Below are 21,374 nucleotides of genomic sequence, written 5' to 3'. Positions count from 1 at the left end.
TGGTGGCAAATCCGCCAATTAGCTGGATAAGTCTAAAAAAAAAAAAAAAATACTTTTTTGGCTAAGTAGCACTTTAAAAGACTTATCCAGCTAAGGGCCCAATTCATCAAGGTACTTTCCCATAGACAGAGAATGGGAGAAAAGCCTTGGTGAATCGGGCAGTAAGTAAAATAGCCAGATATGTCTAAAAACTGTGATAGCCGAATAAGTAGCGTTTTAAGACTTCTCCCCTTCCTAGCTACTTACTTAACCAGCTAAGTATTGCTTTTTAAGTCTTTTCCGGATAAATGGCAGCAAAGCCACAATTTACCCAGATAAATCAAAATGTATCCCAATAAGTGATGCAAATTTGTTATACGCATGTATTTGTGCTCCTAATTTTTAAATGTTTACGCATGGAGATTTCACACGCGGATTTTCCTTAGTACTTGTCGGCTCCTACACACGTGCGCACGTATTACAATTAGCCTGCCAGTTTGCCCAGTCTATCTCTAGGTCAACAAGACTCTCCTCTTCAGCCTGAACACCCCCAGTTTAACCAGACCCCTCACCCAGTCAGTATCTAGCAGTAAAGGCTTTTAATTTCACTTTCACCAGATAATCAGCAAGTATAAATATACACAGGTAAGAGACGTATGTGCGAGTCTTCAGCAGGTTCAAAAATAGCAACTTATGGGGCGGATTTTCAGAGCCCTGCTCGCCTAAATCCGCCCAAAACCGGGCGGATTTAGGCGAGCAGGGCCCTGCGCGCCGGTAAGCCTATTTTACATAGGCCTACCGGCGCGCGCAGAGCCCCGGGACTCGCGTAAGTCCCGGGGTTTTCATGGAGGGGGCGTGTCGGGGGGTGTGTCGGGGGGCGGGCCCGAACCGCGCAGCGTTTTCGGGGCATGTCGGGAGCGTTCCGGGGGCGGGCCCGGGGGCGTGGCTGCGGCCCGGGGCGGCCCGGGGGCTTGGCCACGCCCTCCGGACCCGCCCCCAGGTCGCGTCCCGGCGCGCAGGAGGCCCGCTGACACGCGGGGATTTACGCCTCCCTCTGGGAGGCGTAAATCCCCCGACAAAGGTAAGGGGGGGGCTTAGACAGGGCCGGGTGGGTGGGTTAGGTAGGGGAAGGGAGGGGAAGGTGAGGGGAGGGAACGGGGGTAGGCTGCGCGGCTCGGCACGCGCCGGCTATACAAAATCGATAGCCTTGCGCGCGCCGATCCAGGGGGCGGATTTTCATACTCCGCGAATAGGCCTACTTTTGTTTGCGCTCCAGGCGCAAACAAAAGTATGCTGGATTTTAGTAGATACACGCGGAGCCGCGTGTATCTGCTAAAAACCTGGATCGGCGCGCGCGCAAGGCTATCGATTTTGTATAGCCGGTGCGTGCCGAGCCGTGCAGCCTACCCCCGTTCCCTCCGAGGCCGCTCCGAAATCGGAGCGGCCTCGGAGGGAACTTCCTTTTGCCCTCCCCTCACCTTCCCCTCCCTTCCCCTACCTAACCCACCCCCCCGGCCCCGTCTAAGCCCCCCCCTTACCTTTGTCGGGGCGTAAATCCCCGCGCGTCAGCGGGCCTCCTGCGCGCCGGGACGCGACCTGGGGGCGGGTCCGGAGGGCGCGGCCACGCCCCCGGGCCGCCCCGGGCCGTAGCCACGCCCCCGGGCCTGCCCCCGGAACGCTCCCGACACGCCCCAAAAACGCCGCGCGGTTTGGGCCCGCCCCCGACACGCCCCCCCGACACGCCCCCTCCGAAAACCCCGGGACTTACGCGAGTCCCGGGGCTCTGCGCGCGCCGGTGAGCCTATGTAAAATAGGCTTACCGGCGCGCAGGGCCCTGCTCGCCTAAATCCGCCCGGTTTTGGGCGGATTTAGGTGAGCAGGGCTCTGAAAATCTGCTCCCAGGTTTTTAGCAGATACGCGCGGCTCCGTGCGTATCTACTAAAATCCAGCGTACTTTTGTTTGCGCCTGGAGCGCAAACAAAAGTAGGCATATTCGCGGAGTATGAAAATCCGCCCCTATATGTGTAAATGTTGGCCCTGCCCCAGAATACCCCTGGCCCATCCCTTTTTTACATGTGCAAATTTATCCACATAACCATTACTTAAAAATGTATTTTGAGGTTTATAAAATAGTATATACGGGAGTATATGCTATTTGCACACATAACATGCTGCTTTTTACATACGCCAATCTTTGCAAATTCACCTGATAGCGTATAAGCGATAATGAGGCGGATAATGTATTATATTATTCAGAGTGGGGGCTATTCTAAAATGCCACATAAAGGGGCAGATTTTAAAAGCCCTGCGCGCCGGCGCACCTATTTTGCATAGGCCGCCGGTGCGCGTAAAGCCCCGGGACGCGCGTAAGCAGGCGTAACTTTGCCGACAAAGGTAGGGGGGGGGGTTAGATAGGGCCGGGGGTTAGGAAGGGGAAGGGAAGGCAAAGGAAAGTTCCCTCCGAGGCCGCTCCGAAATTGGAGCGGCCTTGGAGGGAACAGGCAGCGCGCGCTGGGCTCGGCGCACACAGGTTGCACAAATGTGCACCCCCTTGTGCGCCGACCCCGGATTTTATAAGATACGCGCGGCAACGCACGTATCTTATAAAATCCAGCGTACATTTGTTCACGCCTGGTGCGCGAACAAAAGTACACGATCGCGCAATTTTTTAAAATCTACCCCAAATGGATTTACAGTACGCAATTTTCCCAAGCTACACAGGACACCAGAGCTGTCTTATAATATAGAATGTGAATATGGTGAATTTATTAACCAGTTAGAAAAAAAATCTGTATTCTAAGTCCTAGTTGTGGATGAATCAAGCTCCATTTACTTTTAGAGGTCTCCCATCCAACCAGTAGCCAGGCCTAATACTAGTAACTTCTGCATTGCTACTGGATCAAACTGCTGCTGAATCCAATAAAACAAGGCATTGACTCTGTAGGAAGATTTGCGACATGGATCTTAAAACAGCTCTCTCCTAGTACATGTTTAGGGTTGACCATTGAAGGAATTTTATTACATTTTTGAAAACCGTGTCAAATTTAGGATTCCGATTGACTATGTCTTAAGTTATGTACCCCATTTAAAGTATGCTCAGGCTTTTAAAAAGTACGCAGCTGTGTTTTTTTAAAGCTATATTTTATCTTCACCTGATTTTTCATTAGTTGTCCAAGCATATCTTTTAAGTGTTGTTGATTACTGTAATATGCCTTGTTGATAGGTCTATCTAAATATCGAGTAAGAGCTATACAGCTGCTACAGAACACTTCTACACATTTAATTTTGAAAGGGAGGTTAAGAGATCACATAACATAGATGCTGGTTAAGCTTCATTGGTAACCCGTGGAGAAGAGAATCAAATTTAAAATTCTAGTGTTGATTTCTAAAACTATTAAAGAAAGTGGACCATCATCAATTTCTGTTTTTATGTAAATGGCCTGGTCCAATTTGGTTGTTATATGCATGTAACCCTTTGCTGGGGGGGGGGGGGGGGGTTGCTCTTTCCCCTAAAGTATATTTTCTTTGGGGCTACTCTCTCTGTCCTTCCCCTTCTCTCTACAACCCCCAGGGAGTGAGCACTTTCTGTGGGGGGAAAGGAAATCCTTTGTGTCTCGGGTGATGAGTGTTTCTCCTGATGTGTGGGTATCTCATAGCTGCAGTCTTCTCCTCAGGGGCAAACAGGCTGGACTCGGACTGGGTGTTCAAATAAAGTTTTCAGAACATCAATTACCGTCCCGCAAACTTTCCACAAATTAAAACTGTATATTCAAACTCTTTACATTGGTCTCTCTGCTGGGGGGCTTGTGTCCATCTCTTTAGCTCCTGGGAGGGAGCGCGCCGCTGTTTCCTTATCTGTGTGCAAACATCCCAGTAAGCTGGGGAATCCTGGGGGCGAGCCCCGCGCCCTGAAAAGATCCTACCTGAGAACAAAGTTCTGTCTTTTGCCCACAGCCTGTGTCCTGCTCCCTTTGGGGTGGAGATCCGGTTGGGAGTCTCCAGATCCTGATGTTTCAATCCCTTCTCTCCTTCCACTCTGTGTGACTTCTTTGTGAGAAAAGTCTGATGTTTCCAGTCTTGACCAAAGTTCTCTATCTCCTTCCTCCAGGGTGTGAAGAGGGTGGGAAAACACCTTCACACTAACAAAAAAGGGAAAAAATCCAAATGTCTCTAAGTCCAAAAACATCTCACGCTGGGTAGTGCTGTCACTGGACTTGCATCCTCTAGGGAGTAGAAGAATTATCTCACAGGTCTCCAGTCCCTGCCATCAGAATTGGGGGGGGGGGCCCTCTTCAAAGTACAGGGTGTTCCTGAAAGCGAGAAAAATGTATCCAAAACCTAACTAAAATCTCCAAAATTCTCTCTTCAAAAATGAGGCAGATTTTATCAGACAGGGAGTGTACTGATAAGAAATCTCCTGAGAACGCAAGAAAAAATATCAAGTTGGGTTATGGATTCCAAACTGAACAAGGTAAAAGGAAAAACAGCTCCTTACCCTTCAAGAGCCAACTCAAAATGACCACACACTCTACCTTTAGCTCCACCTTATGCGCTTAAAATAGCCAATCACAGTCAACCCTTTGGAGAAAAGGGAATGGAAAATCCCACTATGCTGTTATTAGTACTGATGGTAAAGGAGCTGGGGCCATCTAGTGGTGAACCAAAGAGTTGGCCACATGCATTTTATAAATATTTTAAATACAGTAAATAAATGTGCTCTTCAGCACAAAATTATATAGCCCTGGCAGTCCGTAAACTTTACTTCTGCCTAAAATAGTCCCATTAAGCACTAAGGGGTCAATTTTAAGAACCATGCATGTGCAGTTCCCGGTGCGCGCATATGGACGCAGCTATTTTATAACATGGGTGCGTCAGTGTGTGCATGTTATAAAATATGATATCTGCGTGAACATGCGCGCGTGGATTTTAACATCTGCGGGTGGGTGGCCTCCTCCATGTTCAGAGGGGGGAAATTTTAAAAGGCCACGCGTGGAAACGGGACGAGGGCTTCCCCTGTTCCCTATACCCTTTCCTAACCTTCCTATCATTTCCCCTCTCCTCCCCAACCTCTAACCCCTTCCTAGCTACTTACTTTTTTTGTTCAATTACTTACTACTGCTTCTCGGGAGCTGAAGTAATCTCCATGCGCCGGCCAGCTGCCAGCGCGTGCTTCCCCGGAACAGCATGAAAAGGCGCTGTCCCAGCCTGCCCCCCCGGCCCACTCCTTTTCAATGGCCCAGCACTTCGGCACATAACAGGGGTTTTGTGCATGGCCGGGTCCTTCCAAAAATGCGCAAGGTGCACGCATGGCCCAGCCACGTGAATATCCTCCGTAATTCATGCACAGGGCTTTTAAAATTTACTTGTAAATGAATAAAAATGGCATTTCAGAATCTGGTAAAAATTACCAATAATAACCAAAGACTGAACATTAGTTGTATTCCACTATAGAGGACATGCCTATGTCATTTTAAGTGGGAGCTGCAGTTTTTTCCAATTGTAGTTCAAGATTGTCCCTGTAGAACTCAACATTCAGCCTCTTAAATTGTTGAAGCTGACATCTAGTCTACCCAACAAAATTAGGCCGAGAATACTTTCTAGCATTTGGACTTAACAGGATAATTCTTGATGTATTCATTGTGCTATCATGTGCCTTAGAGCTTTGTGAACAAAAATGGATGTCCCTTCAAGTAATTAGATGCTGGTTAAAGTAATTATGCAGGAATGTAATTTCAATTTTAAAGATATTGTGGTCTGCACTTAACCTGAAGACAGAGAGCACACATTCTTGAATAATATTTTGGGTATTTTACGTGTCAAGTAGCTAGCATATGCTAAAGTAGCAACCTTAAATTGCGTCCTTGACCACAGTTTTCCACAACTCATGTTTGCTTATGCTTAGATGTGACCCGAGTGTTACAGACCCCTTACATATGCAAAGATTAAGCCTTTCATTCCAAAGTCACCAATGACATTTCCAAGAACTCAGATGCAAACTTACTATATGTATTCTGATGTTCCTAAGCAGATGTTGATGTAAATCAGTGTTTCCAATCCCTCTCCTGGAGACAAGCCTAATTGCTCCAGTTTTCAGGATTCCCATAATGAATATGCATGAGATAGATTTGCAGACCGGCGACCCAGTTTATTCAGATCTATCTAATGCTTGTTCATTGTGGCTATCCTGAAAACCAGACTGGTTAGGTATGCCTCCAGAACTGGGTTGGGAAATACTAATGTAAGCCACAGAGGCCACATAAAGGATGGTCATAAAATGTGATTGGTTACATAAAAAAATGATCTTGCTATTTCATCTTGACTAAATATAGATTTTATATGATACAAATGTTATAATTATTTGAATCTGTAGTTGCTAGACATTAAAGGGCATAGATATAAATGAAAAGCCTTCTTTTAAATTAAAAGCATGCTGTAAATCTGATCATTTTGTTTCTTTCTGTACCTTGACTCATTAGCTGATATGTGCTTTACAAAGTGGATATTGTTGTTACGTTATGGAACTGCTAGGAGAGCGATCCCATCTTGAGGGGAATGTGTGCCCTTGGACCTCGGCACAACCCAGACGAATCAAAGACAGCACCGAGGGTTGGCGAGGCGTATCCCAGCATGGGCGAAGACAAAGTCTGGCCCTTTCTTAAAATATTTATTTATTTAAAAGATTTTGTATACTGTCATTCGTGGTTACATCACAATGGTTCACATGGTGTTAACATCTAAAAAGCATAGCAATCTCAATAAATACATAATAAATCAATTATGACATAAAAAACAATTAAAACTGATAAACGCAGAGAACAAATCAAAAGTAATATTATATACCCAAAAGGCTATACACTCAGGCACTAAGTGTATAGGCTTGCTCAAAGAGCCACGTTTTTAGACCTGCATACTTCTGGATGCCAACAACATTATGGTGGTAATTGAACAGTCCTCCCACCGTTCCCAGTCCTTTCGAACCTGCCGCTAGGTATCGGCGAGAAGCAGCAGGCCGGACTGAGGATGAGGGCAGACAGAGGCCTTGTGACACAGAAGACTCAAGACGAGACGAGAACACTCTGGATGTGCACCAGGAACTTGGAAGACTCTAGACGAGACGAGGAACTTGGAAGAGTCTGGATGAGATGAGAAGCTTGGAAGGTTCGGACATAGGCACTGTCTCTCAGGGCGCCCTACACAGCCCACCTACACGGGCGGACCCAATAGGCTGGTCGCAGACCACCCTGTCCCACTGTGCACCCTACACAACCTGAAGAGGCTGGTCACAGACCATGCGGAGAGCGGGACAAGCACAAGAAGGGAATCCAGCTGAGACGAAACTCCAATGACGAGGCTAGGTGTCAGCTGGAGAACCACAGGAGCTGGTCAAGAGGACTCGGAAGCACAAGAAGGGAATCCAGCTGGGACAAGACTCCAATGATGAGGCAAGGTGTCATCTGGAGAACCACAGGAGCTGGAGGGTCCGGAGGACTCAAAACAAGCGAAGGAGGAGCGGAACCTCGGAACATCAGGAAGTGAAACATCAGGAAGCCTGGAACATCAGGAAGTGGAAAATCAAGAAGCCTGGACTGGGAACCTCGAAACATGAAGACATGGAAAATCAGGAAACCACAGGAAGCAACGAAGACTCAGGAAGCAAGACTAGACATGGAGCCCCAACGAAGAACGAAGACCTTACGGAGCGCTGGAAGATGAGACTTCCAGGAGCAAGAAAATCCAATGCAAGGCAACCCAGGAGTGCAGGAGAAGCCCTCTTATAGGGCTGAACCACGAAATAGTCATTAGGTGGGGCCCGGGGCATATCCGGCCGTGGGCCCTTTAAATCTTGAGAAGAGGCGTGGCCCGCGCCTTAGGAGCAGGAAACAGGAAGCTGTGCAGGACCATGGTCAGCGGCCTTGCACAGAGGCCGACGACGGAGAAGCAGGGCTGGGCCGAGGAGCAGACCCCGATGTCAGCAGCGGCTCCTGCCACTGCAGGAAGGATTGAAGGCGGCTCCGGCCGCGAGGGAGAGCTCAGGGGCGGCCCCAGGCCGCAGAACAGGCTCCGGCAATGGCGGCTCCATGCCGCTGAAGAGGAACAAGTCCACGGCAGTCTGGGCCGTGGCAGCGGCAGCCTCCAGGCCGCTCGAGGAAACAAGCAAGTCCACGGCTCCTGCCGCAATGAAGGCCCGACATCGGCGGTGTCCAGCCACATCGGGAAGGGCAGCACAGGAGGTGAGAGGCCTGCTCGCGGGGAGTAGCTCTGCGGGCAGGAATCATAACAATTGTCATACTGATATCTTCAAAATGAATATATTTATAAATGCTTGCTCAATTGGTACATTTTGAGATCATTCAGGGACACAAAATATGACTATGTTTATTATATATTTAAATGTACTCCCTAAATAGTATGTTAGCAGCAGTGTTTTATAGAATTTTGTAAGAAAACCAGCCAAGTAGCTGAGTACAGAAAATATCTTTATTGGTGTGATAGAGTTTGCATGCCCTAGTCATAAAACAAGCCAGTTGGCCAGGGAGCTATAAACATGAGGACAGAAAGCATAGCCCCAGGGAAGTGAAACAAGAGCAGATGAATAAATCTGAGGAAGGGAAAAAAAAAAAAAAGAGAAGAGAAAAAAAATGGGTGACCCTGGGCTGGAATTCAGGAGAGGGAGAGAACAAGCTTCACGCAAGCTAGTCATACACACCCCAGGTCTAGAAAAGAAAGACAGCAGGAAGCAGGGATGGCCATGACAATATCCTGATCACAGCGTCAGCATGCAAGCCGAGCAAGGCGTCAATGCTTCCTGCTGGAGCTCAGGATAGGGATGGTAACTTTCAAACTGGCGTGCATGCGTGCACATACGTTGGCCTGCACCCAGGTACATGGAATTTTATAACTAATGCTTGCTTATGTACACAATATGGGGTAATTTACAAAAACTGCGCGTTCGCGTACTTTTGTTGGCGCACCAGTCGCAAACAAAAGTACGCTGGATTTTAGTAGATACGCGCGTAGCCGCGCGTATCTGCTAAAATCCAGGATCGGCGCGCGCAAGGCTGCCGATTTTGTGCAGCCGGCGCGCGCCAAGCCACGCAGCCTGCCTCTATTCCCTCCAAGGCCGCTCCGAAATCAGAGCGGCCTCGGAGGGAACTCACTTTCGCCCTCCCCTCACCTTCCCCTCCCTTCCTCTATCTAACCCACCCCCCGGCCCTATCTAAAACCCCCCCTACCTTTGTCCGGGGATTTACACCTCCCGGAGGGAGAAGTAAATCCCCGCGCGCCAGCGGGCCGCTAGCACTCCGAGACGCGACCTGGGGGCGGTTCCGGAGGGCGCGGCCATGCCCCCAGACCGCCCCGGGCCGAAACCACGCCCCCGACAAAAAACCCCGGGACTTACGTGAGTCTCGGGGCTCTGTGCACGCCGGCAGGCCTATGGAAAATAGGCGCGCCGGCGCGCAAGGCCCTGCTCGCGTAAATCCGGGCGGATTTACGCGAGCAGGGCTTTTAAAATCCGCCCCTATATATATATAAAATAGCCTGGACACATACACATGTGCACCAAATTTTAAGTGGACATGCACATGTGCACACAAATCCTGCTTCTACCGCATAAATCGGGGGAATTTAAAAGGGGTGCGCGCCGACGCCATTCCCAGTTTTTACAGTTCATCCCTAGTTCGCCCAACTAAGAGATAAATCCTCCAACCCTCCTGGTTTGATAGCCTTCACTCCTCCCAGTTAACTCAGACCCTTAAAATCCTGCAGATCTAAAGTTTTCTTTAAATTTTAACTTACACAGCATTTATAGCAGAAGTAAAATTACGCGGTAGGAGACCTTGGTGCATGCCGCATTGCATAAGTATTTACTCGTACATCTCAGGATCATGCCTTGAAATGCCCATGCCCCACTCAGACCATGCCCACACCCCTCCCCTTTTTTGAAAACGTTCAAGATGCGTTCGCTGTGGCATTTACGCGTGTATCTGGGCACTTTAAAAAAAAATATGGTCAGTGCATGCAAGCCCAACTTATTCACTCATCCCCTGATTCATACGCACGGTGGGCTTTTGAAATCTACCTCCAAGTTTCAGAGGATTATCTTTACTCAAGTGTCCTGGTTGTAGACCTGTGGGATGTCTTCTAAGGCACAGTTACTTCCCAAGAGGTGACATCATCCTATGTGGAAGACTATAGCAGTCTTACCAGGAGGAACCTGCTACATGCTGAATTTTCCCTCCTTTTCCCTTCTCTCTCGGTATCCTCCTGGTGCTCTTCTCTTGCTTTCTCCCTATCTTAAGGAAGTAAGAGGCCGATGTAATAAACTGCATGGCTTTTAACTCCTGTTTTGTATGGGGTTTTTTATTTTTGTTTGTGCTAATCTAATCCCTGTATGTAGTAGGGGCTTTAATGCTGAAAATACCTGTGATAAAGCTGGGATAAAACCTGTGCTAGGACTAGAGCATCTTCATGCAGATTGCAGATGGTGCAATGCAGAGAGGAGCATTAATGAAAAGACTGCCTAGCGTGGCTATTTTTTTAGCGTGGTAATTTTTTTTATTATTTATTTATTACATTTTCCAAATTTAATACACACAATTTGCACAGGAACAGTATGAGAGCAATATTCCGAAAGAAAAGAAAAGAAGGGAAAAAAACAGAAGCAAAAAAAAAAAAAAAAGACATCTTCCTCTCATTACTTAGTCCATTAGCCTAACAGAGAAGCAGGTAAAATGAGGAGTATAGATAATAAAATATTAGAAAAAGGCAATAACACAAGCAATTTTCACTTCCAGTATTTTCAAAAAATGGACAGTGTTTATCACTCAAGGCTTTAGGTAACTGGAGGCAAATTCCCAGCCCTAACATCCAAAAAAGCCCCAAGTTGTTCGGCAATAAACAAATTAAAACAATCTGCATTCAGTTTTACTACGCATTTGCAAGAATATCTAAGAAGGAAGGAAGCGCCAAGAGTTAAAACCTCCTGACACATTCTTAAAAAAAACCCCTTCCTCCTCTCCTGAGTAGCTTTGGCAAAGTCCGGATAAATCCTGACCAGATCCCCTAGAAAACCCACATTCATATGTGTGAAATACTTTTTCATTACAGAACTTATATCTTGATCATAAATAAAAGAAACAATCAATGTGGCCCTCTCAATAATCTCTGTAGTAGATGATTCCAAAATTGCTGCTAAATTTCCTGAATTCACAGGAGGTTGAGGCAGACCAGATTGAGCCAAATGTGACTTGTAAGGAAGGAAATACAGCTTTTTAAAGGTAGGAATCTGGTCAGATGGTATCTGTAAGACTTCTATAAAGTATTTTCACAAAGTTACTTGAGGAAATTCTCCAATAACCTTAGGAAAATTGGTCAGTCTTAGGTTTAGATGGTGGAGCTGATTTTCCATATTCTCCACTCTTTGGTTAGGAAGGCGCATTCCCGAATAATGGTCATATTCACGTTCTGGACCTCTTTCACGTCTTTCTCAATAGTTTGGAACCTTCCTACATGCTCCTGAAAAATATGTTGGTGGCCATATACCATCATGTCCAATCTTCAAGAGTGAATCTTAAAAGACTGGGAAAGATTGGTGACCAAGTCCCATAAAGTGTCAAGCATCACCACTGCTGCTTTAATAATGGGGCAAGAAATAAAATCCTTCTTTAACTCACCATCTTCTTGAGCTGCTGTCCACGGTGGGCCCATAGAAGCTCCACCTCTAGCCTCCAAGCTAAATGTCCTCACACACGAAAGAAGAGTGAGAGTCTAACCCAGGAACGACGCCGATAGCCCCCCACTATATGGGTATCAATGGAGAGGTCTTCACCGAGTGCCTGATCGAATGTCTTGTCTTCCTGCTGGGTGATGTGATGATTGACTGGTGGGCTTAGTAAATCTTCCCCCGGCAAGAACAAGGCTCCTCTCTCTGCTTCACCAACAGGGCTCAATGCCCCTGCCAAAGAAGAAGTGGAAACTCTATGAGGGACTGCTTATCTGGAGGAAAAGAGGTCATTGGAGGGAAACAGTCTGACTCTTCCCTTTCTCTTTGATGCGTCTAGCTTACTCCGCCATCTTGACTCCTTCCCCCCCCCCCATGGGGGGGGGGAAGGAGTCAAGATGGCGGAGTACCATGGAAAATGTAACTCCTGGGTCAGAGCAGAAATGAAATTTTCTACAGTAGACAGCCAAGTGGGGAAGAGCCCCCTCCCTCACTCCCACCCCTTAAATCAAATAATTAAGCGGTGGGTAGAACTCCATCTCTCTCTCAAAAATCTTGCACGTTTGCAAGCTGAACCCCCCTCCCACCTAATTTCAAAAAATAAAGTACTAGCCAGCCCTGCCAAACCCTCCTCCCAATCGCAACACGCTGGGAATCCCTAAATAAGAAGGCCTTACCTCTTCCCACCAGGGATGCGGCTGTCAACTTGAGCTGTAACTTATTTAGTATTCATTTAGTCACTCCTTCATGGCCACCGATTGGTCCTTTCACTGACAGCTGACAATGAAAGGACCAATTGGTGGCCATGAAGGAGTGAATAAATGAATATTAAATGTTAAAGCTCAGATTGACAGCCACAGCCCCAGTGGGGAGTGGGAGGAAAGTGTGGAAGTACTGGCCACGCTTTTACTTTTTGAACTTGGGTTAGGAGGGAGGGAGTTCAGCCCACAGCACTGCTAGATTTTTTTTTTTTAACTTAGCTGAGGGATGGGTTCATCCTGAAGCCCTGCTAATTGTAAATCTTGCTTGGGTGGGAGTGAGGATGCTGATTCCCCATGAAAATGGTCTATGACAAAAAAAAAAGGCATGTTTTTTCAAATTAACGTGTTTTTTTTTTTAACTCTTGGTCTATTTGCATGTCATTTGCTTCTTGCATCATGCAGGGCCGCTGTTTGTTAACACTGGAATAAAGTAAAACCCAGGCTAAAATTCAACTCCACTTTTAGTGCGGGTTGTATTACATTGGCCTCCATAAGACTTAAAACCTTTTCACACTTGGCTACATTCCCAAGGACCCAACAACAGGGAATCTCTCTCCAGGGTGCTCCTGGGTCATACCATTCTTTAACCATAGGGTTACAATTATAAGATTGTGACTGGTAATCTAGCTTCCTTTGGTTGGGGTTGAAAGTAGATATCCAGTTTTCTTTGATTGACTAACAGTTCTCTTTTTGTATTTATTTTATTTTATTTTTTAAATGCTTATAGTCTGCAGCATCCCATAAATCTTGTTCTGATTGGGTGATCCGGGAAAAGACAAAGGTTCTTTTCTCAGAAATATGCTGCAAAGAAGCCGAACCTTAATATAGCTTCTCTTGAAGTACATATCCCAGAGGGACTTCAGTAGTCCTAAAATTGTGCATCTTAAAACATGTTAACCTAACAATCGTACCATCTCCACCCTAGCTACTTTGTTTTTTTAAACACATTTTTCTTTTGGTAGGGTAACTTCTTGCTTACTCTCTGAACCATGGAACTGTTTTGTATTTGATTTTAATGGATTCTGCTGTTATGGTTGTTATTTCACAGGTTAAATACCCTGTTAACAGAGGAGCATATTATGCCTAAGCTGTGTTTATATTAACAGACATGTATGTTTTATACAAACATCACTTTACCAAAGATCAGCATAATAGCGAGACCATTGAAACTGAAGTAGTGTAAAGCTATGATAACAGTACTTAGTATTAAATACATATTTTTTTGCAAGTATACGGTTATGTAATTATAAACCATATGGAAGTACAGAGACAATTAGAAGTCTTCATGGCTTTGCACATGACTGCACACAAAGAACCCCTTTTAGATACAAGGGCGTGTCTTATTGGCAACTCTAGCATGTTGTAAATGAACGTCATAAAAAAAAAAACCCCAGGAATATATTTGGTGGTTTTCTTTGCATTTACATTTAAATATTAACAAGCTTTCTGGATTTCATTACAGATGCAATGTGTGTCAAAGAAAACAAACATTTGAAATCTCTTTAGACCAGTTACTGAATTCTTAACTGAGCCACAGCAAAAGGAATCAGAACTCATTAATTCCAAAGGAAAAGCTTCATTTTCTCATATGTTAACTTTTTACAATAACAGATGCCAAGTCTAAGTACAGTATGTCATTAATCATCTTCCTTTTGGCAAATAGTATATACTGTTAATGGCAGTGTGGCTGGGAATTCTAGGACCCATTTCATGCCAATGGGTACACCCTTTTAGATGTAGGGTCCAAAGGGTTTATGTCACTGATGACTAGATTCAGATTCCTGTCTGAAAATGAAACCTATGTGGTCTAGAAAAATGATGTAGTATATCATCTTTAGATGAGAACATAAGAAATGCCATATTGGGTCGGAGCAAAAGTCCATCAAGCCCAGCATCCTGTCTCTGACGGTGACCAATCCAGGTCACAATTACCTGGAAGGATCCCAAAGAATAGATCCAAACTTTCTTGCTCATAACTACAGATAAATAATATTTATTTATTATTTTTAACTTCAGGAACATATCTAAACCCTTTTTAAAACCATCTACCACCTGCTCTGGCAACAAATTCCACATTTAATTGTGTGCTCAGGAAAAAATATTTTCTCTGATTTGTTTTAAATGTGCTACCTATTAGCTTCATGGGGTATCCCCTAATCCTAGTACTATTTGAAAGGGTAAATAATTGTTCCCTGTTTACCCATTCCACCCCACTCAGTTTTATAAATCTCTGTCATATCTCCTGGCAGCCTTCTCTTCTCCAGGCTGAAAAGCCTTAACCTGTTTAGCCTTTCCTCACAGAGGAGATGTCTCAACCCCTTTATTATTTTGGTTGCCTTTCTCTGTACTTTTTTCTAGTACTGCTATGTCTTTTTTCAGATGGGGAGACCAGAACTGCACACAGTACTCAAGGTGCCGTCACACCATGGATCTATGCTGAAGCCATATGAGATCCTCTATTTTATTTTCCATTCCTTTCTTAATAATATCTACTAACGTTCTATTTACTTTTTTGACTACTGCTGCACACTGAGCCAAGGATTTCAAAGTATTGTCCACAAAGACTGCAAGATCTTATTCTTGAGTGATGATATATAATATGGAACCCAGTATCACATATCTATAGTTTGGACTGTTCTTCCCTATATGCATCACTCTGCATTTCTCCACATTAAATTTAGTTGCCATTTAGAACAGAATAGACTCCCAGTCTCCAGTCTTGCAAGGACCTCTTGCAATTATTCACAATTAGCTCATAATTGAACTACTTTGAATAATTTTGTACTGTATCATCTGCAGATTTGATCATCTCATTCCAATCCTCACTCCTTTTTCCAGATCATTTATAAATATATTAAAAAGCACTGCTTCTGATACAGATTCCTGGGGCACTTCACTATTTACCTTTCTCTATTGAGAAGAATTCCCATTCAGTCCTACTCTCTGTTTCCATTTTTTTTTTCCTGATGAGACTCTCATGAGAACTTTGTCAAATGCTTTATGAAAATCCATACACACTATACACTGATTCACCCTTGCCACGTGTTTATTAACCTCCTTCAAAAATATCTAACAGATTTCTAAGGCAAGACTTCCTTTTGCTAAATCCATGTTGGCTTTGCCCCATAATCTGTATAATGGGCCAGTAACTTTCTTCTTCAGAGTAGTTTGTACCATCAAGCTCACCGGTCTGTAATTTCCCAAATCACCCTTGGAACCCTTTATAAAAACTGGTGTTACATTGGCCACATTCCAGTCCTCGTGTAGCACAGCTAATTTGAATGAAAAGTTTCAGATTGCTAGTAACAAGCCTGCAGTTTCATGTTTTAGTTCTTCCAGAGCTCTGGGCTGCATACAATCTGACCCCGGTGGTTTATTACTCTTTAGTTTGTCATTTTGCTGTATTATGTCTTTCTGGTTCACCATGATTTGCTTTGGTTCCTCTGACATGTCAACACATCTTGTCTGATTCAACACCTTCTTCCTTTCTTTGTGAGGGCAAAAATATACCTATTCTAATTATGTACGTAATTTAGGTGTCATTTTTTATACTGGGCTATCATTTCATCATCATATTAAAAATGTGGTCAAGCTTGTCTTCTTTAAGATACATCTTCTGTGTATACTGAAGCCTTGTTTGTCATTCAGTTACTTAAGATCAGTGATGCAGATGCTCGTGCTCAATTATCTAGACTATGCCAATTCAAAATATATGTGTCCTCCAGCAGCAGCCACTAGGGACCTGCCGCTAGCCCAAAATGCTGCAGCAAAAGTTGTCGTGGGAGCAAGGCTGTGTGATCACATCATGCATATTTTGGCTGATCTTCATTGACTACCAATTCAGTATCAGGTGAATTTTAAGATCTTGGTTCTGATTCACAAGGCCCTAAGCTCTGAAGCACCCGAAGCTCTTGTTAAAAATGTACTGTTCTACTCATGCACTTAGGTCATCAGGCCAGAATTTTCTGGACATGCCATCTTTGAAGACTGTGAAAAACACGTGAAAACCCTTTTTCATTTGCAGGTCCATCATTATGGAAAGCTTCATTACTTGAGAGTAGGAACCTGTTTGGCAACATTCAAAAAATATTAAAGCACTGCTGTTTGTCCAAGCTTTTGGGCAGCAGGGTTAAGGTTACCAAGCGAATAGGTTTCTGCTAGCCAGATTGCTGAAGGTCTTAATTAAATTAATTTTTAGGAACCATCCGTATTACTGTATATTGACAGGATCATTTGTCATGTGCTGTGCTGTGCTGTTATTTTAGGCAGATGTATGTACTGCATGTTTGTAATGTATTGTTTGATATTTTATTTATGTGTTTTATGATTATTTTTGTTTACTGCTTAAAATTTTGGATTTGCAATATATAAAACAATTAAATGAAGAGGCCTTGTGGCCATTGGGGGTTGCCATCATGCCCTGTGGACAAGTGAAGAGGAGATCCCAAGGCTGCTAGTGATCCCATTCTGTTCTGCAGCCCAAGTAAAGAGGAGGGCCCAGGGCTATCAAGGGATCCCATCCCACTTGGCGGGCAAAGTGAAAAGGAGGCCTGTGGATCCCAGAGTATCCCATCCCACCCAGTGGCCCTACCCAGAGATCCAATTGAAAAAGAGGCCCTGTGACTGCTGGGCGGCCCAAGTGAAGAGGAGGCCCCATGTGTCCTGGGGAATTCAATCCCATGTGGTGGGCCAAGTGAAAGGGAGAGCCCATGGCTGCAGTGAGATCTCATTCCACATCCCACCTGGCAGGCTAAATAAAGAGGATGCCCCACCCAGTGGCCCAAGCAGAGGGGGATCCCATGGCTACAGGGGGATCCCAAACAACCCAGTGGCCCAAGTGAAAATGAGGTCCCGGATCCCTGTTGGCCAAAGAAGAGAGAAACCAGTGAGAGCATGTGTGTGTTTGTAGGTGTGTGTGTGTGTGAGAGAGAGATAAGGAGTATTAGGGATGTGAATCGTTTTAGGACGATAAAAATATTATCGTCCGATAATTTTAATATCGTCTTAAACCATTATGGAACACAATACAATAGAGATTCTAACGATTTATCGTTATAAATTGTTAGAATCGTGAGCCGGCACACTAAAACCCACCCCCGACCCTTTAAATTAAATCCCCCACCCTCCCGAACCCCCCCCCCCCAATGACTTAAATAACCTGCGGGTCCAGCGGCGGTCCGGAACGGCAGCGGTCCGGAACGGGCTCCTGCTACTGAATCTTGTTGTCTTCAGCCGGCGCCATTTTCCAAAATGGCGCCGAAAAATGGCGGCGGCCATAGACGAACACGATTGGACGGCAGGAGGTCCTTCCGGACCCCCGCTGGACTTTTGGCAAGTCTTGTGGGGGTCAGGAGGAAAATGGCGCCGGCAGGAGATCGACTGCAGGAGGTCGTTCAGCGAGGGTTCCGGCGCCTCGCTGAACGACCTCCTGCAGTCGATCTCCTGCCGGCGCCATTTTCCGTACGAAAACGATTCGCGGCGGGAAATCGCTCCCTGACCCCCGCTGGACCTCCAGGAACTTTTGGCCAGCTTGGGGGGGCCTCCTGACCCCCACAAGACTTGCCAAAAGTCCAGCGGGGGTCCGGAAGGACCTCCTGCCGTCCAATCGTGTTCGTCTATGGCCGCCGCCATTTTTCGGCGCCATTTTGGAAAATGGCGCCGGCTGAAGACAACAAGATTCAGTAGCAGGAGCCCGTTCCGGACCGCCGCTGGACCCGCAGGTTATTTAAGTCATTTGGGGGGGGGTTCGGGAGGGTGGGGGATTTAATTTAAAGGGTCGGGGGTGGGTTTTAGGGGGTTTTAATGTGCCGGTTTTGCGATTTTACGTTTTTTTGATTTTTCACGATTTTTCACGATATTTAGCCCCCCAAACGGCAACAATACGATTCCCTCCCCCTCCCAGCCGAAATCGATCGTTAAGACGATCGAGGACACGATTCACATCCCTAAGGAGTATATGCTTGTAAGATAGGGTGCATGTGTCTGTAAGCATGTGTGCCTGAGAGAGGAAGCATTTGTGTGTGAGCATGTGAGAGAGTGTGTGAGATTGTACACCTTTGATATAAGGCACATGTGAGTGTGTGTGAGCATGTGAGAGAGATAGGGTGTATATATTGTGAGAGAGGTAGGGAGGATATGTAGAGAGAGAGCATATGTAGGTGTGAGAGAGGGAGCTATGTGTGTGAAAGTGGAAACATGAGTGACAGAGGGAGTGTGGGTATGGGGGGGACAGGGAGAATGTGTAAGAGCATATGAGTGGGTGTATGTGAGAAAGGGGGTGCATGTGTGTGTATGTGAGAGGGACTGTGTGAATGTGAGGACTGACATGTGTTTGTATATGAGAGAGGAAAAAATCTGTCCACCTCACTCCCCCTTTCACTAATCCATAATAATCTCAGGGTGACCAGAAATCAAAAGTTCCCAGATATGGAAACTGTGGGATATGTTTTTATCCTTTTTGGTTTTAGTTTTCAGTTGTTATTTGATGTTGTTTTTAAATAGTATTTGGGAAATTTAAAAAAATTATATGTTTTCAATTATTGAATGCTCTCTTCATTAGCTGTTTTGAAATATTTTATTCTTTTTATTAGTTTTACTATTATGATTGTTTTAATTTTCTTGATTTTATTATTTAATGTTTTATGAGGAATGGTGATGTTCCTGTTTTTCTATTGTTGCAGTGCATGTAGAGTTTGGTTTGTTGTAGTTTCCAGTTCAGTTTTGTCTGCAAATTTCTATTTATACTTTAAGGTCTTTTTATTATGTATTTGGTGAGGTTTTTTCTAGCATGTGTGACTAAGGTAAGGTATTCTGCTAGTGTATGGTTTCTATATAAGGCTCTATAGTAGTCTGACGTGAATTCCTAATAAGAGGTGAATTGGTGTTTTAGGATCCGGTGTAATATTTGCAGTGCTGCTTTTTCATAGCTAAGGTTAAGTGCTAGCACTTAGTGCGGTTTTGATATGGGAAGTTTAATATATTGTAATTGTAATTCAGTTTACTCATCACTTTCTGAGGACCAAGTCCACACCCAACAAGCGTTACAATAGGCCTAATACCCTATGGGTTTCAAGTGTCTTTTTTGCAGACTAAATACAATATACATACTGTTGTGATATTTTTACCTCAAGCTAATACTTTGAATGTCCTTTTTCATGTAAAATCTTTTATTATAAATGTATAGTTTTTAATTGTGTGGAAAGAGCCATGGGGGAGGATGGGGCACAAAGCTGTAAGGTTCAGTTAGGTGGCCTAGTTCACTTGCACTGGCCCTGACTGGAAAAGCAATACAAATTAAGCATAAGAAAAACAGAATGAGGAGGGGGCATCACAGTAACGTGATGCCCCCTCCTCATTCTGTGTACAGTTACGTGTACAGTTCTGTGTACAGTTACGTGTACAGTTACGTGTACAGTTCTGTGTACAGTTACGTGTACACATATCATAAGTAGCCCTGGCTACTTATGATATGTGTACACGTAAAACCCCTTTGAAAATTCACTCCTTAAAGCCTTGGATAATGTTAACTCTAACTTTTTAGGGGAAAGATTGGTGAATTATGCTCTTATCTGGACATTAAGATCAATGGAGAAGGCTTTGTTTAGCATGCCATCATTAAAAGAGATAAGACTGAAAAATATGAGGGAGTAAGCATTTTCATTCATTGCTCCCATGCTCTGGAACCTGTTATCAAAGGAACTCTGTCTCCTACTCTTTCCATTTTTAGAACATTTATTATAATATTTTTCACACAGCTTTCGGAAGAATTTGTTTTTAAATTATTTTTTTAATTTTATTTATAGGATTTATGTTAATTCTATAAATGGTTTTATTGTATTTATCATGTCTTTGAAATATTTTAATCACTTTGAGATAAAATTGTAAAGGCTGATTAGAAATCAAATGCATGAATGACCAGGGATAATTTGCACAGAATGGTGGTTACGATTCAAACAGTGGCAAAGCTGCATTGGACTTCCAAGAAGATACTGGGCTAACCTGCACACAAGGCCGGTGCAAGGGGATTAGGCGTGTTAGGCATCTTCTGCCTTGCACCTGCCTCCCCTTATCACACTGCCCCCCCCCCCCCCGGTCGCGCTGCCAACCCCCATTAGAGGGCGCGTGCCATGTGGGGCCGCAAGCGGCAGTGCCACAGCAGCAACGAGGAGTGGAGATTGCCGAATCTCCACTCCTCTTTGGCTCCACCACTTGTGGCCCCACATGGCTCGCGCCCCCTAATGGTCGGGGTCCTAGGCGCAGAACTAGTTCACCTTCTGCTTTCGCCGGCCCTGACTGCACAGAGTGGCAATTACAACCTTAAGAGCAGGGATACAGCTGTACTGGGATTTCAAGAAGGCATTCGTGTAATCTGCATGTAGAGATTATGGTTAAAACCCAAACTTCAATGAGCCTGGGAAGACCTAATGTTTTGGACAATGACTTTGCTAATTTTGACAGCGGTGAGGATTATTGGAAAAACTTGGTAATAAGACAAGAAAGGGAAACTTGCATGGAGTAACCTTGGTTGAAACCCAAGCTTTAAATGAACAGGGGAAGGCCAGTTTTTGGTAGCTGTGTAGATTACTAAAAATATTGGCAATAAGACATGGCAGGGGCCCTGGCTTTTGGATTTAGTGTAAGGCTCATAGAAGGTGACAAGGCCTGAAATTGCCCACCACTAGAGGTGGTAGAGGCCAGTGCTTTAACAGATTCTGGGCATGCATGCTTGGGTTTGATGTAGAAGGCAGTGGCAAGAAAGTAGGTTAACAATTTAGGTAGAAGATGTGAGGGCTGGGTTGCTGGTATTGGATGGAATATAGAAATGTATATGCTCATCTACCCAAAGTGGAAGAATCACAACTGGGCAGATTGAATGGACCAAGCTGGTCTTTTTCTTCCATCGTTTACTATAT

The 21,374-nt window shown here is 44.9% G+C and overlaps 1 protein-coding gene across 1 annotated transcript in view; it reads left to right on the top strand.

The window, feature by feature from the left end:
• The window catches only part of ABLIM2 (actin binding LIM protein family member 2), a 431,671-nt gene that overhangs the window by 403,652 nt on the left and 6,645 nt on the right, over positions 1 to 21,374 (top strand). The window lies entirely within an intron of this gene.

This window comes from Rhinatrema bivittatum, chromosome 1 (assembly GCF_901001135.1).
Source record: "Rhinatrema bivittatum chromosome 1, aRhiBiv1.1, whole genome shotgun sequence".
Taxonomy (NCBI): Eukaryota; Metazoa; Chordata; class Amphibia; order Gymnophiona; family Rhinatrematidae; genus Rhinatrema; species Rhinatrema bivittatum.
This window is presented reverse-complemented; position numbering and strand designations above follow the sequence as displayed.